Raw genomic sequence first — 26,113 nt, forward strand, 5'->3', positions numbered from 1 at the left:
AACATTACACACGTCATCGGTGCCAGGGATGAACACAATGGATATCTCCCAGGAGGCACCATGCTTTAGGGAAGGGCACCTTTTGTTTAGAACACTTACAAACATAACGTACATATTTCCTTCAAACTTTATATATGCAGTGACACATAAAACACCATGTAAGATGATATTCTTATTAAATAACATGTCTCCCAATATATGTGACATGAGTATAACAACAACTTGGTAGATTGGTAGAAGGAGAGAATGGGGATTTTGTTCTCGATGAATGTTGTGATTATATGTTATTTTTACTGACTCCATTATCTAAAATTTAAGGCTTAGTTTTCAAAAAATTAAATGAAGCATCAAGGCAATATGATTTGAAGAATTCATAGTTAATTGGTGAGCAAGTTGCTAGGGGTGTTCTGCAGATAACTCAAGTTCAGATTATGATGATTCTAATGTGATCATAGGTAAAGACCTCTATGTAGTGTTTCGAGTATCTTGTTTGATGTTGTGATTGGTTATGCCTGTCGCTCTAAGTTCCCATTTTTTAAATCTTCATTAATCTTTTGTGGATTTGGCAATTTTGTTGGAAGAAAAAGTGTGATATGATTCTAAGATATCCGAAACGTCTTTGTTTGGTTTTGTAAAATATATTCAATATATAGTATGTTAAAAATTGTTGGCTGTGGGGTTCGAACCCACACGCACTTATGTGCAGAAGATCTTAAATCTTCCCCTTTAACCTCTCGGGCAAACCAGCTACTTGTTGAAATCTGCATATATTTATATAGTATATGTATTTTCATTTTTAAATAGAACAATCTTGAACTAAAACAACTTTTAAAAAATCTCATTATTACAACTCCATAAATCGTGACAAAAATAAATCTCATCTCAACATATAATCAAATCATCTCATAGTCATTGATCGTTAACAGAAAAACAATTTGCATTTATTTTAATGCAAACAAAAGCATAGTGAAATTGTCTATTCTACTTCAATATTAGAGTGTGTAGACATGGAGAACGATGGTCGAGACTCCATACAAAGTCAAACATAAGCCTCATTGTTCATAAATATTAGACAATGATCAAATAATCCTTGTTCGGATGTCGAGTGAGAATAACGTGATCAAGATAAACAAAAATCATTAAATAATAGAAACAAGCATAATCTAATCAACGAGGATTCATCCAAAGGATAAGGATTGTCTCCCAGGACTTATTCATTGGAGGAAATAATGAGTAAGGATATAAATGGTGTTATTTGTATGACTTAAGATTTGTCATTTTCTCCCCCGGAGGATGTATTTATAGATACCTTTTTGGATCTAGGGTTTGAGTAACCCTTATTAGAGGCAACCGCTCCCTTGTGATGAGAAGAAGTTGTTGATTGTCCAGTGTTAAAGGGGTATCGGTGGAATCCTTCTCCTTTGACCAACAACATTACACACGTCATCCGTGCCAGGGGTGAACCCAATGGATATCTCCCATGCGGCACCATGCTTTAGAGAAGGGCACGTTTTGATTAGGACACTCACAAACATAACATACATATTTCCTTCGAAATTTGTATATGAAGTGACACATAAAACACCATGTAAGATAATATTTGTATTAAATAACATGTCCCCCAATATATGTGACATGAGTATAACAACAACTTGGTAGATTGGTAGAAGGAGAGATTGGGGATTTTATTCTAGATGAATGTTGTAATTATATGTGATTTTTACTGACTCCATTATCTAAAATTTAAGGCTTAGTTTTCAAGAAATTAATTGAAGCATCAAGGCAGTATGATTTGAAGAGTTCATCGTTAATTAGCGAGCTTTGACAAGTTTCTTGGAAGAAAAAGTGTGAAATGATTCTAAGATATCCCAAACGCCTTTGTTTGGTTTTGTAAAATAGATTTAATATATAGTATGTTAAAAATTGTTGGCTGTGGGGTTCGAACCCACGCACACTTATGTGCTGAAGATCTTAAGTCTTCCCCCTTAACCTCTCGGGCAAACCGACTACTTGTTGAAATCTGCATATATTTATATAGTATATGTATTTTCATTTTTCAATAGAACAATTTTGAACTAAAACAACTTTTAAAAAATCTCATTATTACAACTCGATAAATCGTGACCAAAAAAATCTCATCTCAACATATAATCAAATCATCTCGTAGTCATTGATTGTTAACAGAAAAACAATTTGCATTTATTTTAACGCAAACAAAAGCATAGTGAAATTGTCTATTCTACTTCAATATTAGAGTGTGTAGACATGGAGAACGATGGTCGAGACTCCACACAAAGTCAAACATAAGCCTCATTGTTCATAAATATTAGACAATGATCAAATAATCCTTGTTCGGATGTCGAGTGAGAATAACTTGATCAAGATAAACAAAAATCATTAAATAATAGAAACAAGCATAATCTAATCAACGAGGATTCATCCAAAGGATAAGGATTGTCTCCCAGGACTTATTCATTGGAGGAAATAATGTGTAAGGATATAAAGGGTGTTATTTGTATGACTTAAGATTTGTCATTTTCTCCCCCGGAGGATGTATTTATAGAACCCTTTTTGGATCTAGGGTTTGAGTAACCCTTATGGGAGGAAACCGCTCCCTTGTGATGAGAAGAAGTTGTTGATTGTCCAGTGTTAAAGGGGTATTCGTGGAATCCTTCTCCTTTGACCAACAACATTACACACGTCATCGGTGCCAGGGGTGAACCCAATGGATATCTCCCAGCCAACACCATGCTTTAGGGAAGGGCACGTTTTGATTAGGACACTCACAAACATAACATACATATTTCCTTCGAACTTTGCATATGAAGTGACACATAAAACACCATGTAAGATAATATTTGTATTAAATAACATGTCCCCCAATATATGTGACATGAGTATAACAACAACTTGGTAGATTGGTAGAAGGAGAGAATGGGGATTTTGTTCTAGATGAATGTTGTTTTATATGTGATTTTTACTGACTCCATTATCTAAAATTTAAGGCTTAGTTTTCAAAAAATAAATAAAGCATCAAGGCAGTATGATTTGAAGAATTCATAGTTAATTGGCGAGCAAGTTGCTAGGGGTGTTCTGCAGATAATTCAAGTTCAAATTTGGTGATTCTAATGTGATCATAGGTAAAGACCTTTATGTAGTGTTTCGAGTATCTTGTTTGATGTTGTTATTGGTTATGCCTGTCGCTCTAATTTCCCATTTTTTAAATCTTCATTGATATTTTGTGGAGCCATAATGTTTTTCTTTGACAAGTTTGTTGGAAGAAAAAGTGTGATATGATTCTAAGATATCCTATATATAGTATGTTAAAATTGCTGGCTGTGGGGTTCGAACCCACGCGCACTTATGTGCAAAAGATCTTAAGTCTTCCCCCTTAACCTCTCGGGCAAACCAGCTACTTGTTAAAATCTGCATAAGTTTATATAGTATATGTATTTTCATTTTTCAAAAGAACAATTTTGAACTAAAATAACTTTTAAAAAATCTCATTATTACAACTCCATCAATCATGACAAAAAAAAATCTCATCTAAACATATAATCCAATCATCTCGTAGTCATTGATCGTTAACAGAAAAACAATTTGCATTTATTTTAACGCACACAAAAGCATAGTGAAATTGTCTATTCTACTTCATTATTAGAGTGTGTAGACATGGAGAACGATGGTCGAGACTCCACACAAAGTCAAACATAAGCCTCATTGTTCATAATAATTAGACAATGATCAAATAATCCTTGTTCGGATTTCGAGTGAGAATAACTTGATCAAGATAAACAAAAATCATTAAATAATAGAAACAAGCATAATCTAATCAACGAGGATTCATCCAAAGGATAAGGATTGTCTCCCAGGACTTATTCATTGGAGGAAATAATGTGTAAGGATATAAAGGGTGTTATTTGTATGACTTAAGATTTGTCATTTTCTCCCCCGGAGGATGTATTTATAGAACCCTTTTTGGATCTAGGGTTTGAGTAACCCTTATGGGAGGAAACCGCTCCCTTGTGATGAGAAGAAGTTGTTGATTGTCCAGTGTTAAAGGGGTATTGGTGGAATCCTTCTCCTTTGACCAACAACATTACACACGTCATCGGTGCCAGGGGTGAACCCAATGGATATCTCCCAGCCAACACCATGCTTTAGGGAAGGGCACGTTTTGATTAGGACACTCACAAACATAACATACATATTTCCTTCGAACTTTGCATATAAAGTGACACATAAAACACCATGTAAGATGATATTTGTATTAAATAACATGTCCCCCAATATATGTGACATGAGTATAACAACAACTTGGTAGATTGGTAGAAGGAGAGAATGGGGATTTTGTTCTAATCAACGAGGATTCATCCAAAGGATAAGGATTGTCTCCCAGTGAAGGTGAGAAAAACAAGAAAGGGGGGGTTTGAATTGTTTGGAAAAATAAGCGCTTTTCAAAATGAAAATCACACAAGGATTTTATACTGGTTCGCTTATAACACAAAGCTACTCCAGTCCACCCGGCCAAGGTGATTTCGCCTTCAACAAGGACTTAATCCACTAATCTTGAAAGATTACAAACAACGTCTAAGATACAAAATCTCTTAGCCCTCTCAAGTATACAGACTACACAGAGTCACTTGAGGAAATCAACAAACAATAGAAGAAGGATTTATGTAAACTAGAGTGCTTCTAAGAAAGCAAGTATTACAAAATTAAGAACAAGAGTTTTTCACGTAATAAGCAAAAGCTTCGTGAAGATAGAGAGCAAGCGTGTTTTTCTTGTTGATGTTTCAGTATGTTTTTCCTCGTATGTGTGTTACTGAAAATTGATTTTCAATCCTTTATATAGATCAGTTGAAGTAGTAGTTGAAACTGGTGGATATTGAGATGAAGTTACGCCATCACATAATTAGCTAATGCAGGATGACTTTTTCTTCTTGAAATGACTACTTACCACAAGTAGTATTTTCTTTATAGAAATTGGAGATTAACGTCTCTTTCTCAATTAGGAAATCCATTTGAAAATCTTTACTTGTCTTCAACGTTACTCTTTCATGATTAGCAAATCCATAATCAGAGTATTTGTGTTTCTGGAGAACCTTGGAATCTTGCTTCTGATGTTGATCTAAATAGATTCTTCAGAAGGCGTTGTTCAGAGTCAGAGGTTCTAGGACTTACTTCCTGTTAAGATGCTTCTGATACTTGTTGTTTAGTTCAGAGTTTGACTTTCTTGAACTTGTTTCTTCTTCAGAGCTTCTGATCATTTGATAATATGCTTCTGATCTGATACTCTATCTGATGACATCATCAGATTTCTTACTTCTTTCTTTAGAACCCTGCACACTTAGAAACTTTTCGTTAGGGTGCCATTTTTGGTTTCATCCTTTGTTATCATCAAAATCAAGGAATCTGTTGTAGAACAATTTTTGTTCTTACAATCTCCCCCTTTTTGATGATGACAAAACAACTTAAATTAGCAGATGAAACATGAATAAAATTAGATCAGATAGACAGAAGCTCCCCCTGAGATAGTACTAGGGAGTTCAGAGGTTCTGAAGTTCTTACCAGAGTTTCTTAAGTAAAGAGGTTTCTGAGATTTTCTGCAATTTCTTAAGTCCAAGTTAGATAATTTTGTTTATATATATATATAAAAAATGTTGCAGAATGCTTGATGGTTTTAGACAATATTTTCATCAGAGCTAATAATTACTTTCTCCCCCTTTTTGTCACAATCAAAAAGACATAGTAAAAGTAAGTAAAAAAAATAGATAAAGAGAAAAACTTAAAATCCATAGATAGAAGCACAAAGGCAACAAACAAAACATCAGGTTCAAAAGAACAAGAAAAACATCAGAGTCAAAAGAAGACAGAAGCAAAACAATAGGCAAGCAAAAATAAATCCTAAGTGCCTAAGGGTTCGGAGGCGGAGGCATTCTCTGAAGCAGCATAGCAAGCATGTTCTGGATGTTATCGTTGACAGTATCTTGCTTGTCCATTCTGGCCCGGAGTTCATTCTGATCTTGCTTGAGTTCTTTCAGAGTCTGAAGAACCATAGGAATCACAGAAGATGACTCCCCCAGAGTCAGAGCTTGCTGAGCTTCAGCTTCAGCAGCAGCTTGAGCTTCTGCATCTGCCAGAGCCTTTGCTTCATCTTCCTTTTGCCTTAGGATTTCAGCTTCCTTAGCAATTCTTTCTACTTCTAGCCTTTTTGCCTCTTCTTCAGCTTCCTTGGCCAATCGCTCTTCCTCTAGCCTTCTGGCTTCAGCCTCTCTGGCAAGTCTCTCCTGGAGTCTTGCCTCAGCATTTCTGATGTAGTCATTTCTGACTTGTTCAGATATGCTCTTCAGCCTAAAGGACTCAGATGTCATCCAGCCAATGACTCTGTTCCAGTGTGTCCTTACAGATTCAGGATCATCACTGATTTCAGAGTTAGTGACCAGAGAATCAACCTTTTGAGCTGAAGCCTCTGCAATCATAAAGATGGCTTCCTTAAGGGTAGGTTTAGAAAGCTCAGGTTCAGGTTCTGGTTCAGAGGTGTGAGGTGGAGAGTTTGGAGGGCTGAGATTTAAAGTGAGAGGTTCTGGTTCAATTTCTGGTTCAGGTTGAGGTTCAGAAGATTGGGATGAAGCGTAAAGAGGGTTTAAGTCAAAGGGTTCAGATTCTGCTTCAGGTGCAGCGAGAATTTTTGGTGGGGTGATATCAGAGGTGTGGGGATCAGATGGTTGAATTTCAGAGGGTTGAGTTTCAGAGGGGATGGTGGTTGTTTGTTGTAGTGGTGAAGTTATTTCAGGTTCCGTGGTTTGTGTGTGTTGTGAAGCAAGTCTATGAGCGTAAAGTGTTGCTATGGTTGGGGATTCAGGGTCAGAAAATTCAGGGTCAGATGGGACAGAAACATAAGGTGGTGATTCTGGCATTGAGGATGATGAAGATGAAGCGCTTTGGTGAGTTTGTGCAGGTTTAGAGGGAGGTATGAAAGTTCTTGCGATGTTTAGAACTAGTGATGGTTGGGAGGTTCTGGTGATTGAGGGTGTAATGTCAGAGGTAGTATAAATGGGTTGAGAGGAGAGAGGGTTAGAGGAAGCCATCATAAATTCAGAGGTAGCAGGAGGAATAGACTTACCAGTAGAAAATTGCAGAGGAGCTAAAGATCCGCTTCCAGAAGCTCCTTCAAGTCTGGCTTTCTTTGCTGGTGGTGCTATCTTTCTCTCAGAAATACCTCTCTTGTATCTGACTAAATCTTCTTCAGAGTCCAGACAGTCATCGAGGCTGAAATCAGAGACATCAACACCTTCTTCCAGCAGACGATGAAGATAGAGGGCAACAGCGTCTCTGGGCTCATTCTTGAAGAATCTGGCCAGGCCATGAGGCATCTTCCTCTGATCTTTCAAGCTATCCCAGGATGTTTCCAGAGTTGGCTTGACTTGTATTTTCTTGATAATCCCCATACTCTTGAGGTTTCTGGCATTCAGAGGCTTCCCCACATCAATTGCCAGATCATCCATCAACTTGGTCTTTTCCAGCTCATCTACCAGTCCATGCTCAATGAAGACGTCAGAGAGCAATCTTCCCAGAGGAATGTAGGATCTGGGCTTCATGTTGTTCCTGGTTTCTCTGACTGAATCTCTCAGATATCTGAAGAGGAGAGCAGGGAGGTTGATCTTCACACCTTTCTGGATGCAGTACAGAATGCATTTCTGGTCTGCATTAATGTAATCAGAAGAGTTGGAGGCTGGACGATGGTGGATAGTTCCCAGAATAATCTTCAGCCACACTCTGAGGTTCTGGTGCAGCTCCTTGTTCTTAGATGGGTTTCCTTCAACATTTGGTTTGAAGATTGTTGGGTTGATGACTTCAGTGATGCGCTTAGACCTAGGAGGAATGTTGTAAATCCTTTTTCCTCCACTTTGCTCCATATTCAACAAGGAAGCAATAGACGCTTCAGTAATAACAATCTTCACTCCCAGAACAAATGAGACGATGAAGTTGTCATCTGCATCTGCATGTCTCCAGAACTCCTTGACCAGAAGAGGGTAGATTGGACCATACAATCTTTGGAAATAGTTCTCCCACCCTTGTTGACGCAGTTCTCCAGTTAGATCAACGCCATTTCTTCTTAGGTTGTCGAAATCAACCAACGATTCGCACAACACATCCAAACCTTCAAAGGGGTTGAAAGGTTAATGTGGCGTTCACGGTCAAGAACGTGAGGTTCTTTGTAAACAGGGGTTATGGTGACGCCAGTAACCGTTGGTGTTTGAGTGTTTGAGGTTTGGGGATTAGAACTTGATTCCATCTGTTGAGAGAAGTTAAAAACTTCTTGTTGTTGAGCATCCATGAAGAAGAAGATGAAGATTGAAGAAGAACTTGCAGAGAATGCTTCGAAAGAGGGTTTAGGGTTTTAGAGTGAGTGAGAGTGATAAGTGTGAAAAGTGAGAGAAAGTGTTTATATACTCTAAGTAAAAACATGCAAAACGACACACATTCCAGCGTTAGCACAAAAATCAAAATAGCACGTTTGGGGGAAAAATGATTACAGCTAATAAATGAATGTCTAATCCCAACAGTACGCACACTGCTCTAGGAGATTTCAAACGTTCTGACCTTTGATTTCTTTTGACAGCTGTCTAGAAGTTCTAGGGTTAGACGTTTGGAGTTCCACGTGTTGATGTATCTGATCTTCAGGAATACCAAAGGGTTGGTTTCTGAAGATTTCTAACTCAGATATCTTCTTAACTTGGTAGAAGTATCAGAGTCAGAGGCAGAAGTACATATGTTTACATCAGAGTCACATTTTACATTTTCAGAGCCATATTTCACTCAGGGCAATTTTTAATGTTCAGATGTTCTAAGATAAAAAGAAATCTATCTTCAGCTAGAGGCTTAGTAAAAATATCTGCCCATTGATGTTCTGTATCAATGAACTTCAATGTTACTATCCCTTTCTGAACATAGTCTCTGATAAAATGATGTTTTATTTCTATGTGTTTGGCTCTGGAATGTAGAATGGGATTCTTACTTAAACAAATAGCAGCAGTATTATCACAAAAGATAGGAATGTTACTCTCAAAGATTTGTAGATCTTCTAGCTGATGCTTCATCCAGAGCATCTGAGTTGTGCACAGTGACGCTGAGATATATTCTGCTTCTGCAGTTGATAGAGCAATAGTTGACTGTCTTTTGCTAGCCCAGGAGATTAGATTGTTTCCCAGAAGCTGGCAATTCCCAGATGTGCTTTTTCGTTCTATTCTATCTCCTGCATAATCTGCATCACAATAACCCGAGAGTCTATACTCTGATGTTTTCTCATACATCAGGCCCAGGTTAGGAGTTCCTTTCAGATACTTAAGAATTCTTTTAACTGCTGTTAAATGAGATTCTCTAGGATCTGATTGGAATCTGGCACAAAGACAGACACTAAAGAGAATATCAGGACGAGTAGCAGTCAGATAGAGGAGAGAGCCTATCATACCTCGATAGAGCTTCTGACAAACCTTGTTGCTTACCTCTTCCTTCTCCAGAATGCAAGTTGGGTGCATGGGAGTTTTTGCAGAGTTGCATTCAGTCATGTCAAACTTCTTCAGAACGTCTTTAATATATTTACTTTGATGGACGTACGTGACTTCTGGAGTTTGATTAATTTGAATTCCCAGAAAGAACTTTAGTTCTTGCATTAAACTCATCTCAAATTCTGCCTGCATTAACTTAGAAAATTCTTGGCAAACAGAGATATTAGCAGAACCAAAAATAATATCATCAACATAAATCTGGCATACCATGAGATCATTATTAAGGTTTTTACAGAAGAGTGTAGAATCAACTTTCCCTTTGATAAAATTTTGTTCCAGAAGAAAATTGCTTAAACGTTCATACCAAGCTCTGGGAGCTTGTTTAAGTCCATATAAGGATTTCTTAAGTTTAAAAACATGTTCTGGAAAGTTTGAATTTTCAAAACCTGGAGGTTGATTGACAAACACTTCTTCTGAAATATAACCATTAAGAAATGCACTCTTGACATCCATTTGGTATAATTTGATAGAATGATTAATAGCAAAAGATACAAGAAGACGAATAGATTCTAACCTCGCGACTGGAGCAAAAGTTTCATTATAATCAATACCTTCTTGTTGACTATAACCTTGAGCTACCAGTCGTGCTTTGTTTCTGACAACTTCTCCTTTCTCGTTCAGCTTGTTTCTGAAAACCCATCTGGTTCCAATGACATGAGTGCCTCTGGGTTTAGGAACAAGATCCCAGACATCATTCTTGGAGAATTGATCTAATTCTTCTTGCATAGCTGCCACCCAATCGTTATCTTGAAGAGCTTCATCACAGGACGTAGGCTCAATCAGAGACACTAGTCCCAGAGGAATATCTTCAGAAGTTCTGAAGGTAGATCTGGTTCTAACAGGTTCATCTTTGTTTCCCAAAATTAAATCTTCAAATACGTTAATACGACTTTTAACTTTCCTTGGAATTTCTGGAGATTTAATTTCTTCAGAGTCTTGAGTGACAGTTGCTTCTGGAGTTTTCTCAGATTCTACAAGAGTGATTTCCAAATCTGCAAACTTTTCAACTAGCTTTGACTTTTCAGGGTCAAGCTTATCATCAAATCTGACATGAATTGATTCCTCCACAATTTTGGTTTCTGTGTTGTATACTCTATAGCCTTTAGAGCGTTCTGAGTATCCTAACATAATACCTTTCTGTGCTTTGGAATCAAACTTGTTCAGATGTTCTTTAGTATTTAATATAAAACAAGAGCATCCAAAAGGATGAAAATATGAGATGTTGGGTTTTCTTCCTTTACACAGTTCATAGGGAGTCTTTTCTAGAATAGGTCTTATAGAGATTCTATTCTGAATGTAACACGCTGTATTTACAGCTTCTGCCCAAAAGTGCTTTGCTACATTATTTTCATTGATCATGGTTCTGGCCATCTCTTGGAGTGTCCTATTCTTCCTCTCTACAACTCCATTTTGTTGTGGAGTTCTAGGGCAGGAGAAATCATGGGATATTCCATTAGAATCAAATAATTCTTCAAAATCTTTATTTTCAAATTCTCCACCATGATCACTTCTGACTCTAATAATTTTAGAGTCAAATTCTTTTTGCACTTTGGAACAGAAACTGGTGAATACAGAGTGAGACTCACTCTTGTGCTTTAGGAATTTTACCCATGTCCAGCGACTGTAATCATCAACAATGACTAGTCCATACTTCTTTCCATTAACTGATGCTGTTTTCACAGGACCAAATAAGTCAATGTGAAGAAGCTCCAGAGGCTTAGAGGTAGAAACAACATTTTTCTTTTTAAAAGATGTTTTTGAAAATTTTCCTTTCTGACAAGCTTCACACAGAGCATCTGAAGAAAACTTCAGTTTAGGTAGGCCTCTGACTAACTCGAGTTTAGTTAGCTGAGAAAGTTTCCTCATGCTAATGTGGCCCAAGCGTCTATGCCATACCCATTGCTCTTCGTGAACTGACATTAGACATTTAACATTTTGATCTTTTAAATCAGAAAGATTTATTTTGTAAATGTTGTTTTTCCTCTTGCCTGTGAAAAGGACAGAGCCATCGTTCTGATTAATGGCTTTACATGTTTTTTGATTGAAGATTACATCATAACCGTTATCACTTAATTGACTTATGGATAACAAGTTATGCATTAATCCTTCTACATAAAGAACATCAGATATAGAGGGAAGAGTACCATTACCAATAGTTCCGGAGCCTCTGATCCTTCCTTTCTGATCTCCTCTGAAACCTACGAATCCAGCATCTTTAAGTTCCAGGCTTTGGAACATAGACTTTCTTCCCGTCATGTGTCGCGAGCATCCAGAGTCCAGGTACCATGACTGGTGTCTGAACTTTGCTGCATAGGATATCTGCAACATAGATAATCTTATCTTTCGGTACCCAGAATCTCTTGGGTCCTTTTAGATTAGTTTTCCCAGAGTTTCTTATAACTTTGGGTCTTCTAGCATTTTTAAATTTGTGTTCTTGTGTGTGGGTGTAGTGATATGAAAAAGGAGATTTAATTTGGTCACTGGTAGAAGTTTTATCTTCCTTAGGATCATAACCAATTCCCCTTCTATTGTTCTGACTTACTCCATAAATCATGGATGCCATAATACTCCTATCTATCCCATTCTTCAGAAATTCTTGAAAGGCTTCTTCATATTTATAAATAATTTTATTTGAAGTTTGTGGTGCTTGAGACAACGCTTCTTCTAATTCTAAGCTATTTCTCTTAGCTCCATCTCTTTCTAATGTTAAAGATCTAATCGTATCTTCTTGTGCTAGAATTGTTATCTCAAGTTCACTACACTCTTCAAATTTTGCTTTAAGACAGCCTTTAATGTTTTTAAACTTTTGTTTCAATTTCTGATAAGAGGTAAGAGTTTCTGACAAACATGATTCTAAGTCAGATCGCGAAAGTTCAGAAAATACCTCTTCAGATTCTTCATCTGAGCTACTGGATGTGATAGCCATAAGTGCTATGTTGGCCTGTTCATCAGAGTCAGATTCTGATGATCCAGATTCACTATCGTCCCAGGTGGCCATCAGTCCTTTCTTTGTTCTGAAGGTGTTTTTCTTGAAGCTTTCTTTCCTAGGGTTGTCTTTCTTCAACTTGGGGCATTCATTTCTGTAATGACCTATTTCTTTACATTCATAACAGGTAATATCTTTGTTAGCTTTACCTTTTAAAGTTGACTCTGATCGATCCCCTCTAGGTCTTGGTCTTTTGAAGTTGTTGTTCCTCTTTTTCCAGAGTTGCTTAACTCTTCTGGTTAGTAGGGACAACTCTTCTTCATCATCAGAGTCTTCAGGTTCAGAGTCGTCAGTATCTTCAGTTTCTGCCTGGAGAGCTTTGGTTCTGTCAGGTTTCCGTCTTTCAGATCTGGACTTTAGCGCTACGGACTTGTTCCTTTTCTGAGGTTCATCCTCCTCTAGTTCTATCTCATGACTTCTGAGAGAACTAACAAGTTCTTCAAGGCTGATATTGTTCAGATCCTTTGACAACTTCAGAGCAGTAACCATAGGTCTCCATTTCTTTGGCAGACTTCTGACTATCTTCTTAACATGATCTGCAGTCGTGTATCCTTTGTCTAGCACTTTAAGACCTGCAATAAGAGTTTGAAATCTAGAAAACATAGCCTCTATAGCTTCGTCATCTTCCATTTTGAAGGCTTCATATTTCTGGATAAGCGCCAGAGCCTTCGTCTCCTTGACTTGGGAGTTTCCTTCATGGGTCATCTTCAGAGAGTCAAGTATATCTTTGGCTGTCTCTCTGTTGGTGATCTTTTCATATTCGTTGTATGATATAGCATTTAGAAGTATTGTTCTGGCCTTGTGGTGATTTTTGAAGACACGTTTCTGATCTTCTGACATCTTACTTCTGGGAACTTCAGCTCCATTTAAGACTGGAGGTGTGTATCCATCTGTGACAATGTCCCAGAGGTCAGCGTCATAACCAAGAAAGAAACTTTCGATTCTATCTTTCCAGTAATCAAATTTTTCTCCATCAAAAACAGGAGGCTTGGCATTGTAAGAATCTCTTTCATTTGAGTGGGCCATTGTTTTTCTCGTACTGGATCTCTCTACACGGTTGAGTGTTTGATTAGAAAATCAATAACAGAGCCGGAGCTCTGATACCAATTGAAGGTGAGAAAAACAAGAAAGGGGGGGTTTGAATTGTTTGGAAAAATAAGCGCTTTTCAAAATGAAAATCACACAAGGATTTTATACTGGTTCGCTTATAACACAAAGCTACTCCAGTCCACCCGGCCAAGGTGATTTCGCCTTCAACAAGGACTTAATCCACTAATCTTGAAAGATTACAAACAACGTCTAAGATACAAAATCTCTTAGCCCTCTCAAGTATACAGACTACACAGAGTCACTTGAGGAAATCAACAAACAATAGAAGAAGGATTTATGTAAACTAGAGTGCTTCTAAGAAAGCAAGTATTACAAAATTAAGAACAAGAGTTTTTCACGTAATAAGCAAAAGCTTCGTGAAGATAGAGAGCAAGCGTGTTTTTCTTGTTGATGTTTCAGTATGTTTTTCCTCGTATGTGTGTTACTGAAAATTGATTTTCAATCCTTTATATAGATCAGTTGAAGTAGTAGTTGAAACTGGTGGATATTGAGATGAAGTTACGCCATCACATAATTAGCTAATGCAGGATGACTTTTTCTTCTTGAAATGACTACTTACCACAAGTAGTATTTTCTTTATAGAAATTGGAGATTAACGTCTCTTTCTCAATTAGGAAATCCATTTGAAAATCTTTACTTGTCTTCAACGTTACTCTTTCATGATTAGCAAATCCATAATCAGAGTATTTGTGTTTCTGGAGAACCTTGGAATCTTGCTTCTGATGTTGATCTAAATAGATTCTTCAGAAGGCGTTGTTCAGAGTCAGAGGTTCTAGGACTTACTTCCTGTTAAGATGCTTCTGATACTTGTTGTTTAGTTCAGAGTTTGACTTTCTTGAACTTGTTTCTTCTTCAGAGCTTCTGACATTTGATAATATGCTTCTGATCTGATACTCTATCTGATGACATCATCAGATTTCTTACTTCTTTCTTTAGAACCCTGCACACTTAGAAACTTTTCGTTAGGGTGCCATTTTTGGTTTCATCCTTTGTTATCATCAAAATCAAGGAATCTGTTGTAGAACAATTTTTGTTCTTACACCCACAACTTATTCATTGGAGGAAATAATGTGTAAGGATATAAAGGGTGTTATTTGTATGACTTAAGATTTGTCATTTTCTCCCCCGGAGGATGTATTTATAGAACCCTTTTTGGATCTAGGGTTTGAGTAACCCTTATGGGAGGAAACCGCTCCCTTGTGATGAGAAGAAGTTGTTGATTGTCCAGTGTTAAAGGGGTATTGGTGGAATCCTTCTCCTTTGACCAACAACATTACACACGTCATCGGTGCCAGGGGTGAACCCAATGGATATCTCCCAGCCAACACCATGCTTTAGGGAAGGGCACGTTTTGATTAGGACACTCACAAACATAACATACATATTTCCTTCGAACTTTGCATATGAAGTGACACATAAAACACCATGTAAGATAATATTTGTATTAAATAACATGTCCCCCAATATATGTGACATGAGTATAACAACAACTTGGTAGATTGGTAGAAGGAGAGAATGGGGATTTTGTTCTAGATGAATGTTGTTTTATATGTGATTTTTACTGACTCCATTATCTAAAATTTAAGGCTTAGTTTTCAAAAAATAAATAAAGCATCAAGGCAGTATGATTTGAAGAATTCATAGTTAATTGGCGAGCAAGTTGCTAGGGGTGTTCTGCAGATAACTCAAGTTCAAATTTGGTGATTCTAATGTGATCATAGGTAAAGACCTTTATGTAGTGTTTCGAGTATCTTGTTTGATCTTGTTATTGGTTATGCCTGTCGCTCTAAGTTCCCATTTTTTAAATCTTCATTGATCTTTTGTGGAGCCATACTGTTTTTCTTTGACAAGTTTCTTGGAAGAAAAAGTGTGATATGATTCTAAGATATCCCAAACGCCTTTGTTTAGTTTTCAAAAATAGATTTAATATATAGTATGTTAAAAATTGCTGGCTGTGGGGTTCGAACCCACGCGCACTTATGTGCAGAAGATCTTAAGTCTTCCCCCTTAACCTCTCGGGCAAACCAGCTACTTGTTGAAATTTGCATATATTTATATAGTATATGTATTTGCATTCTTCAATAGAACAATCTTGAACTAAAACAACTTTTAAAAAATCTCATTATTACAACTCCATAAACCGTGACAAAAAAAATCTCATCTCAACATATAATCAAATCATCTCGTAGTCATTGATCGTAAACAGAAAAACAATTTGCATTTATTTTAACGCAAACAAAAGCATAGTGAAATTGTCTATTCTACTTCAATATTAGAGTGTGTAGACATGGAGAACGATGGTCGAGACTCCACACAAAGTCAAACATAAGCCGCATTGTTCATAAATATTAGACAATGATCAAATAATCCTTGTTCGGATGTCGGGTGAGAATAACTTGATCAAGATAAACAAAAATCATTAAATAATAGAAACAAGCATAATCTAATCAACGAGGATTCATCCAAAGGATAAGGATTGTCTCCTAGGACTTATTCATTGGAGGAAATAATGTGTAAGGATATAAAGGGTGTTATTTGTATGACTTAAGATTTGTCATTTTCTCCCCCGGAGGATGTATTTATAGAACCCTTTTGGATCTAGGGTTTGAGTAACCCTTATGGGAGGCAACCGCTCCCTTGTGATGAGAAGAAGTTGTTGATTGTCCAGTGTTAAAGGGGTATTGGTGGAATCCTTCTCCTTTGACCAACAACATTACACACGTCATCGGTGCCAGGGGTGAACCTAATGGATATCTCCCAGCCAGCACCATGCTTTAGGGAAGGGAACGTTTTGATTAGGACACTCACAAACATAACATACATATTTCCTTTGAACTTTGCATATGAAGTGACACATAAAACACCATGTAAGATAATATTTGTATTAAATAACATGTCCCCCAATATATGTGACATGAGTATAACAACAACTTAGTAGATTGGTAGAAGGAGAGAATGGGGATTTTGTTCTAGATGAATGTTGTAATTATATGTGATTTTTACTGACTCCATTATCTAAAATTTAAGGCTTAGTTTTCAAAAAATTAATTAAAGCATCAAGGCAGTATGATTTGAAGAATTCATAGTTAATTGGCGAGCAAGTTGCTAGGGGTGTTCTGCAGATAACTCAAGTTCAAATTTGGTGATTCTAATGTGATCATAGGTAAAGACCTTTATGTAGTGTTTCGAGTATCTTGTTTGATGTTGTGATTGGTTATGCCTGTCGCTCTAAGTTCCCATTTTTTAAATCTTCATTGATATTTTGTGGAGCCATAATGTTTTTCTTTGACAAGTTTCTTGGAAGAAAAAGTGTGATATGATTCTAAGATATCCCAAACGCCTTTGTTTGGTTTTGTAAAATAGTTTTAATATATAGTATGTTAAAAATTGCTGGCTGTGGGGTTCGAACCCACGCGCACTTATGTGCAGAAGATCTTAAGTCTTCCCCCTTAACCTCTCGGGCAAACCAGCTACTTGTTGAAATTTGCATATATTTATATAGTATATGTATTTGCATTCTTCAATAGAACAATCTTGAACTAAAACAACTTTTAAAAAATCTCATTATTACAACTCCATAAATCGTGACAAAAAAAATCTCATCTCAACATATAATCAAATCATCTCGTAGTCATTGATCGTAAACAGAAAAACAATTTGCATTTATTTTAACGCAAACAAAAGCATAGTGAAATTGTCTATTCTACTTCAATATTAGAGTGTGTAGACATGGAGAACGATGGTCGAGACTCCACACAAAGTCAAACATAAGCCGCATTGTTCATAAATATTAGACAATGATCAAATAATCCTTGTTCGGATGTCGGGTGAGAATAACTTGATCAAGATAAACAAAAATCATTAAATAATAGAAACAAGCATAATCTAATCAACGAGGATTCATCCAAAGGATAAGGATTGTCTCCTAGGACTTATCCATTGGAGGAAATAATGTGTAAGGATATAAAGGGTGTTATTTGTATGACTTAAGATTTGTCATTTTCTCCCCCGGAGGATGTATTTATAGAACCCTTTTTGGATCTAGGGTTTGAGTAACCCTTATGGGAGGCAACCGCTCCCTTGTGATGAGAAGAAGTTGTTGATTGTCCAATGTTAAAGGGGTATTGGTGGAATCCTTCTCCTTTGACCAACAACATTACACACGTCATCGGTGCCAGGGGTGAACCTAATGGATATCTCCCAGCCAGCACCATGCTTTAGGGAAGGGAACGTTTTGATTAGGACACTCACAAACATAACATACATATTTCCTTTGAACTTTGCATATGAAGTGACACATAAAACACCATGTAAGATAATATTTGTATTAAATAACATGTCCCCCAATATATGTGACATGAGTATAACAACAACTTGGTAGATTGGTAGAAGGAGAGAATGGGGATTTTGTTCTAGATGAATGTTGTAATTATATGTGATTTTTACTGACTCCATTATCTAAAATTTAAGGCTTAGTTTTCAAAAAATTAATTAAAGCATCAAGGCAGTATGATTTGAAGAATTCATAGTTAATTGGCGAGCAAGTTGCTAGGGGTGTTCTGCAGATAACTCAAGTTCAAATTTGGTGATTCTAATGTGATCATAGGTAAAGACCTTTATGTAGTGTTTCGAGTATCTTGTTTGATGTTGTGATTGGTTATGCATGTCGCTCTAAGATCCCATTTTTTAAATCTTCATTGATATTTTGTGGAGCCATAATGTTTTTCTTTGACAAGTTTCTTGGAAGAAAAAGTGTGATATGATTCTAAGATATCCCAAACGCCTTTGTTTGGTTTTGTAAAATAGTTTTAATATATAGTATGTTAAAAATTGCTAGCTGTGGGGTTCGAACCCACGCGCACTTATGTGCAGAAGATCTTAAGTCTTCCCCCTTAACCTCTCGGGCAAACCAGCTACTTGTTGAAATTTGCATATATTTATATAGTATATGTATTTGCATTCTTCAATAGAACAATCTTGAACTAAAACAACTTTTAAAAAATCTCATTATTACAACTCCATAAATCGTGACAAAAAAAATCTCATCTCAACATATAATCAAATCATCTCGTAGTCATTGATCGTAAACAGAAAAACAATTTGCATTTATTTTAACGCAAACAAAAGCATAGTGAAATTGTCTATTCTACTTCAATATTAGAGTGTGTAGACATGGAGAACGATGGTCGAGACTCCACACAAAGTTAAACATAAGCCGCATTGTTCATAAATATTAGACAATGATCAAATAATCCTTGTTCGGATGTCGGGTGAGAATAACTTGATCAAGATAAACAAAAATCATTAAATAATAGAAACAAGCATAATCTAATCAACGAGGATTCATCCAAAGGATAAGGATTGTCTCCCAGGACTTATTCATTGGAGGAAATAATGTGTAAGGATATAAAGGGTGTTATTTGTATGACTTAAGATTTGTCATTTTCTCCCCCAGAGGATGTATTTATAGAACCCTTTTTGGATCTAGGGTTTGAGTAACCCTTATGGGAGGCAACCGCTCCCTTGTGATGAGAAGAAGTTATTGATTGTCCAGTGTTAAAGGGGTATTGGTGGAATCCTTCTCCTTTGACCAACAACATTACACACGTCATCGGTGCCAGGGGTGAACCTAATGGATATCTCCCAGCCAGCACCATGCTTTAGGGAAGGAAACGTTTTGATTAGGACACTCACAAACATAACATACATATTTCCTTTGAACTTTGCATATGAAGTGACACATAAAACACCATGTAAGATAATATTTGTATTAAATAACATGTCCCCCAATATATGTGACATGAGTATAACAACAACTTGGTAGATTGGTAGAAGGAGAGAATGGGGATTTTGTTCTAGATGAATGTTGTAATTATATGTGATTTTTACTGACTCCATTATCTAAAATTTAAGGCTTAGTTTTCAAAAAATTAATTAAAGCATCAAGGCAGTATGATTTGAAGAATTCATAGTTAATTGGCGAGCAAGTTGCTAGGGGTGTTCTGCAGATAACTCAAGTTCAAATTTGGTGATTCTAATGTGATCATAGGTAAAGACCTTTATGTAGTGTTTCGAGTATCTTGTTTGATGTTGTGATTGGTTATGCCTGTCGCTCTAAGTTCCCATTTTTTAAATCTTCATTGATATTTTGTGGAGACATAATGTTTTTCTTTGACAAGTTTCTTGGAAGAAAAAGTGTGATATGATTCTAAGATATCCCAAACGCCTTTGTTTGGTTTTGTAAAATAGTTTTAATATATAGTATGTTAAAAATTGCTGGCTGTGGGGTTCGAACCCACGCGCACTTATGTGCAGAAGATCTTAAGTCTTCCCCCTTAACCTCTCGGGCAAACCAGCTACTTGTTGAAATTTGCATATATTTATATAGTATATGTATTTGCATTCTTCAATAGAACAATCTTGAACTAAAACAACTTTTTAAAAAATCTCATTATTACAACTCCATAAATCGTGACAAAAAAAATCTCATCTCAACATATAATCAAATCATCTCGTAGTCATTGATCGTAAACAGAAAAACAATTTGCATTTATTTTAACGCAAACAAAAGCATAGTGAAATTGTCTATTCTACTTCAATATTAGAGTGTGTAGACATGGAGAACGATGGTCGAGACTCCACACAAAGTCAAACATAAGCCGCATTGTTCATAAATATTAGACAATGATCAAATAATCCTTGTTCGGATGTCGGGTGAGAATAACTTGATCAAGATAAACAAAAATCATTAAATAATAGAAACAAGCATAATCTAATCAACGGGGATTCATCCAAAGGATAAGGATTGTCTCCCAGGACTTATTCATTGGAGGAAATAATGTGTAAGGATATAAAGGGTGTTATTTGTATGACTTAAGATTTGTCATTTTCTCCCCCGGAGGATGTATTTATAGAACCCTTTTTGGATCTAGGGTTTGAGTAACCCTTATGGGAGGCAACCGCTCCCTTGTGATGAGAAGAAGTTGTTGATTGTCCAGTGTTAAAGGGGTATTGGTGGAATCCTTCTCCTTTGACCAACAACATTACACACATCATCGGTGCCAGGGGTGAACCTAATGGATATCTCCCAGCCAGCACCATGCTTTAGGGAAGGGAACGTTTTGATTAGGACACTCACAAACATAACATACATATTTCCTTTGAACTTTGCATATGAAGTGACACATAAAACACCATGTAAGATAATATTTGTATTAAATAACATGTCCCCCAATATATGTGACATGAGTATAACAACAACTTGGTAGATTGGTAGAAGGAGAGAATGGGGATTTTGTTCTAGATGAATGTTGTAATTATATGTGATTTTTACTGACTCCATTATCTAAAATTTAAGGCTTAGTTTTCAAAAAATTAATTAAAGCATCAAGGCAGTATGATTTGAAGAATTCATAGTTAATTGGCGAGCAAGTTGCTAGGGGTGTTCTGCAGATAACTCAAGTTCAAATTTGGTGATTCTAATGTGATCATAGGTAAAGACCTTTATGTAGTGTTTCGAGTATCTTGTTTGATGTTGTGATTGGTTATGCCTGTCGCTCTAAGTTCCCATTTTTTAAATCTTCATTGATATTTTGTGGAGCCATAATGTTTTTCTTTGACAAGTTTCTTGGAAGAAAAAGTGTGATATGATTCTAAGATATCCCAAACGCCTTTGTTTGGTTTTGTAAAATAGTTTTAATATATAGTATGTTAAAAATTGCTGGCTGTGGGGTTCGAACCCACGCGCACTTATGTGCAGAAGATCTTAAGTCTTCCCCCTTAACCTCTCGGGCAAACCAGCTACTTGTTGAAATTTGCATATATTTATATAGTATATGTATTTGCATTCTTCAATAGAACAATCTTGAACTAAAACAACTTTTAAAAAATCTCATTATTACAACTCCATAAATCGTGACAAAAAAAATCTCATCTCAACATATAATCAAATCATCTCGTAGTCATTGATCGTAAACAGAAAAACAATTTGCATTTATTTTAACGCAAACAAAAGCATAGTGAAATTGTCTATTCTACTTCAATATTAGAGTGTGTAGACATGGAGAACGATGGTCGAGACTCCACACAAAGTCAAACATAAGCCGCATTGTTCATAAATATTAGACAATGATCAAATAATCCTTGTTCGGATGTCGGGTGAGAATAACTTGATCAAGATAAACAAAAATCATTAAATAATAGAAACAAGCATAATCTAATCAACGAGGATTCATCCAAAGGATAAGGATTGTCTCCCAGGACTTATTCATTGGAGGAAATAATGTGTAAGGATATAAAGGGTGTTATTTGTATGACTTAAGATTTGTCATTTTCTCCCCCGGAGGATGTATTTATAGAACCCTTTTTGGATCTAGGGTTTGAGTAACCCTTATGGGAGGCAACCGCTCCCTTGTGATGAGAAGAAGTTGTTGATTGTCCAGTGTTAAAGGGGTATTGGTGGAATCCTTCTCCTTTGACCAACAACATTACACACATCATCGGTGCCAGGGGTGAACCTAATGGATATCTCCCAGCCAGCACCATGCTTTAGGGAAGGGAACGTTTTGATTAGGACACTCACAAACATAACATACATATTTCCTTTGAACTTTGCATATGAAGTGACACATAAAACACCATGTAAGATAATATTTGTATTAAATAACATGTCCCCCAATATATGTGACATGAGTATAACAACAACTTGGTAGATTGGTAGAAGGAGAGAATGGGGATTTTGTTCTAGATGAATGTTGTAATTATATGTGATTTTTACTGACTCCATTATCTAAAATTTAAGGCTTAGTTTTCAAAAAGTTAATTAAAGCATCAAGGCAGTATGATTTGAAGAATTCATAGTTAATTGGCGAGCAAGTTGCTAGGGGTGTTCTGCAGATAACTCAAGTTCAAATTTGGTGATTCTAATGTGATCATAGGTAAAGACCTTTATGTAGTGTTTCGAGTATCTTGTTTGATGTTGTGATTGGTTATGCCTGTCGCTCTAAGTTCCCATTTTTTAAATCTTCATTGATATTTTGTGGAGCCATAATGTTTTTCTTTGACAAGTTTCTTGGAAGAAAAAGTGTGATATGATTCTAAGATATCCCAAACGCCTTTGTTTGGTTTTGTAAAATAGTTTTAATATATAGTATGTTAAAAATTGCTGGCTGTGGGGTTCGAACCCACGCGCACTTATGTGCAGAAGATCTTAAGTCTTCCCCCTTAACCTCTCGGGCAAACCAGCTACTTGTTGAAATTTGCATATATTTATATAGTATATGTATTTGCATTCTTCAATAGAACAATCTTGAACTAAAACAACTTTTAAAAAATCTCATTATTACAACTCCATAAATCGTGACAAAAAAAATCTCATCTCAACATATAATCAAATCATCTCGTAGTCATTGATCGTAAACAGAAAAACAATTTGCATTTATTTTAACGCAAACAAAAGCATAGTGAAATTGTCTATTCTACTTCAATATTAGAGTGTGTAGACATGGAGAACGATGGTCGAGACTCCACACAAAGTCAAACATAAGCCGCATTGTTCATAAATATTAGACAATGATCAAATAATCCTTGTTCGGATGTCGGGTGAGAATAACTTGATCAAGATAAACAAAAATCATTAAATAATAGAAACAAGCATAATCTAATCAACGAGGATTCATCCAAAGGATAAGGATTGTCTCCTAGGACTTATCCATTGGAGGAAATAATGTGTAAGGATATAAAGGGTGTTATTTGTATGACTTAAGATTTGTCATTTTCTCCCCCGGAGGATGTATTTATAGAACCCTTTTTGGATCTAGGGTTTGAGTAACCCTTATGGGAGGCAACCGCTCCCTTGTGATGAGAAGAAGTTGTTGATTGTCCAATGTTAAAGGGGTATTGGTGGAATCCTTCTCCTTTGACCAACAACATTACACACGTCATCGGTGCCAGGGGTGAACCTAATGGATATCTCCCAGCCAGCACCATGCTTTAGGGAAGGGAACGTTTTGATTAGGACACTCACAAACATAACATACATATTTCCTTTGAACTTTGCATATGAAGTGACACATAAAACACCATGTAAGATAATATTTGTATTAAATAACATGTCCCCCAATATATGTGACATGAGTATAACAACAACTTGGTAGATTGGTAGAAGGAGAGAATGGGGATTTTGTTCTAGATGAATGTTGTAATTATATGTGATTTTTACTGACTCCATTATCTAAAATTTAAGGCTTAGTTTTCAAAAAATTAATTAAAGCATCAAGGCAGTATGATTTGAAGAATTCATAGTTAATTGGCGAGCAAGTTGCTAGGGGTGTTCTGCAGATAACTCAAGTTCAAATTTGGTGATTCTAATGTGATCATAGGTAAAGACCTTTATGTAGTGTTTCGAGTATCTTGTTTGATGTTGTGATTGGTTATGCATGTCGCTCTAAGATCCCATTTTTTAAATCTTCATTGATATTTTGTGGAGCCATAATGTTTTTCTTTGACAAGTTTCTTGGAAGAAAAAGTGTGATATGATTCTAAGATATCCCAAACGCCTTTGTTTGGTTTTGTAAAATAGTTTTAATATATAGTATGTTAAAAATTGCTAGCTGTGGGGTTCGAACCCACGCGCACTTATGTGCAGAAGATCTTAAGTCTTCCCCCTTAACCTCTCGGGCAAACCAGCTACTTGTTGAAATTTGCATATATTTATATAGTATATGTATTTGCATTCTTCAATAGAACAATCTTGAACTAAAACAACTTTTAAAAAATCTCATTATTACAACTCCATAAATCGTGACAAAAAAAATCTCATCTCAACATATAATCAAATCATCTCGTAGTCATTGATCGTAAACAGAAAAACAATTTGCATTTATTTTAACGCAAACAAAAGCATAGTGAAATTGTCTATTCTACTTCAATATTAGAGTGTGTAGACATGGAGAACGATGGTCGAGACTCCACACAAAGTTAAACATAAGCCGCATTGTTCATAAATATTAGACAATGATCAAATAATCCTTGTTCGGATGTCGGGTGAGAATAACTTGATCAAGATAAACAAAAATCATTAAATAATAGAAACAAGCATAATCTAATCAACGAGGATTCATCCAAAGGATAAGGATTGTCTCCCAGGACTTATTCATTGGAGGAAATAATGTGTAAGGATATAAAGGGTGTTATTTGTATGACTTAAGATTTGTCATTTTCTCCCCCAGAGGATGTATTTATAGAACCCTTTTTGGATCTAGGGTTTGAGTAACCCTTATGGGAGGCAACCGCTCCCTTGTGATGAGAAGAAGTTATTGATTGTCCAGTGTTAAAGGGGTATTGGTGGAATCCTTCTCCTTTGACCAACAACATTACACACGTCATCGGTGCCAGGGGTGAACCTAATGGATATCTCCCAGCCAGCACCATGCTTTAGGGAAGGAAACGTTTTGATTAGGACACTCACAAACATAACATACATATTTCCTTTGAACTTTGCATATGAAGTGACACATAAAACACCATGTAAGATAATATTTGTATTAAATAACATGTCCCCCAATATATGTGACATGAGTATAACAACAACTTGGTAGATTGGTAGAAGGAGAGAATGGGGATTTTGTTCTAGATGAATGTTGTAATTATATGTGATTTTTACTGACTCCATTATCTAAAATTTAAGGCTTAGTTTTCAAAAAATTAATTAAAGCATCAAGGCAGTATGATTTGAAGAATTCATAGTTAATTGGCGAGCAAGTTGCTAGGGGTGTTCTGCAGATAACTCAAGTTCAAATTTGGTGATTCTAATGTGATCATAGGTAAAGACCTTTATGTAGTGTTTCGAGTATCTTGTTTGATGTTGTGATTGGTTATGCCTGTCGCTCTAAGTTCCCATTTTTTAAATCTTCATTGATATTTTGTGGAGACATAATGTTTTTCTTTGACAAGTTTCTTGGAAGAAAAAGTGTGATATGATTCTAAGATATCCCAAACGCCTTTGTTTGGTTTTGTAAAATAGTTTTAATATATAGTATGTTAAAAATTGCTGGCTGTGGGGTTCGAACCCACGCGCACTTATGTGCAGAAGATCTTAAGTCTTCCCCCTTAACCTCTCGGGCAAACCAGCTACTTGTTGAAATTTGCATATATTTATATAGTATATGTATTTGCATTCTTCAATAGAACAATCTTGAACTAAAACAACTTTTAAAAAATCTCATTATTACAACTCCATAAATCGTGACAAAAAAAATCTCATCTCAACATATAATCAAATCATCTCGTAGTCATTGATCGTAAACAGAAAAACAATTTGCATTTATTTTAACGCAAACAAAAGCATAGTGAAATTGTCTATTCTACTTCAATATTAGAGTGTGTAGACATGGAGAACGATGGTCGAGACTCCACACAAAGTCAAACATAAGCCGCATTGTTCATA

At 36.1% G+C, this 26,113-nt stretch overlaps 11 non-coding genes across 11 annotated transcripts; all 11 read right to left on the reverse strand.

Annotated features, from left to right (window-relative positions):
• Positions 1–665: 665 nt before the first annotated feature.
• Positions 666–748, reverse strand: TRNAL-UAA (transfer RNA leucine (anticodon UAA)). Its single transcript has one exon. It is a non-coding gene; the product is annotated as a tRNA-Leu (tRNA).
• A 1,176-nt stretch (positions 749–1,924) lies between these two features.
• TRNAL-UAA (transfer RNA leucine (anticodon UAA)) lies at positions 1,925–2,007 on the reverse strand. The gene has a single exon. It is a non-coding gene; the product is annotated as a tRNA-Leu (tRNA).
• Positions 2,008–3,330: 1,323 nt separating this feature from the next.
• Positions 3,331–3,413, reverse strand: TRNAL-UAA (transfer RNA leucine (anticodon UAA)). The gene has a single exon. It is a non-coding gene; the product is annotated as a tRNA-Leu (tRNA).
• A 12,201-nt stretch (positions 3,414–15,614) lies between these two features.
• On the reverse strand, positions 15,615–15,697 carry TRNAL-UAA (transfer RNA leucine (anticodon UAA)). The gene has a single exon. It is a non-coding gene; the product is annotated as a tRNA-Leu (tRNA).
• Positions 15,698–17,056: 1,359 nt separating this feature from the next.
• TRNAL-UAA (transfer RNA leucine (anticodon UAA)) lies at positions 17,057–17,139 on the reverse strand. The gene has a single exon. It is a non-coding gene; the product is annotated as a tRNA-Leu (tRNA).
• Positions 17,140–18,499: 1,360 nt separating this feature from the next.
• Positions 18,500–18,582, reverse strand: TRNAL-UAA (transfer RNA leucine (anticodon UAA)). Its single transcript has one exon. It is a non-coding gene; the product is annotated as a tRNA-Leu (tRNA).
• Positions 18,583–19,942: 1,360 nt separating this feature from the next.
• Positions 19,943–20,025, reverse strand: TRNAL-UAA (transfer RNA leucine (anticodon UAA)). Its single transcript has one exon. It is a non-coding gene; the product is annotated as a tRNA-Leu (tRNA).
• Positions 20,026–21,386: 1,361 nt separating this feature from the next.
• Positions 21,387–21,469, reverse strand: TRNAL-UAA (transfer RNA leucine (anticodon UAA)). The gene has a single exon. It is a non-coding gene; the product is annotated as a tRNA-Leu (tRNA).
• Positions 21,470–22,829: 1,360 nt separating this feature from the next.
• TRNAL-UAA (transfer RNA leucine (anticodon UAA)) lies at positions 22,830–22,912 on the reverse strand. The gene has a single exon. It is a non-coding gene; the product is annotated as a tRNA-Leu (tRNA).
• A 1,360-nt stretch (positions 22,913–24,272) lies between these two features.
• On the reverse strand, positions 24,273–24,355 carry TRNAL-UAA (transfer RNA leucine (anticodon UAA)). The gene has a single exon. It is a non-coding gene; the product is annotated as a tRNA-Leu (tRNA).
• A 1,360-nt stretch (positions 24,356–25,715) lies between these two features.
• TRNAL-UAA (transfer RNA leucine (anticodon UAA)) lies at positions 25,716–25,798 on the reverse strand. Its single transcript has one exon. It is a non-coding gene; the product is annotated as a tRNA-Leu (tRNA).
• Between the last annotated feature and the right edge of the window lie 315 nt (positions 25,799–26,113).

This window comes from Lathyrus oleraceus, chromosome 5, assembly GCF_024323335.1.
Source record: "Lathyrus oleraceus cultivar Zhongwan6 chromosome 5, CAAS_Psat_ZW6_1.0, whole genome shotgun sequence".
In the NCBI taxonomy this organism is placed as follows: Eukaryota; Viridiplantae; Streptophyta; class Magnoliopsida; order Fabales; family Fabaceae; genus Lathyrus; species Lathyrus oleraceus.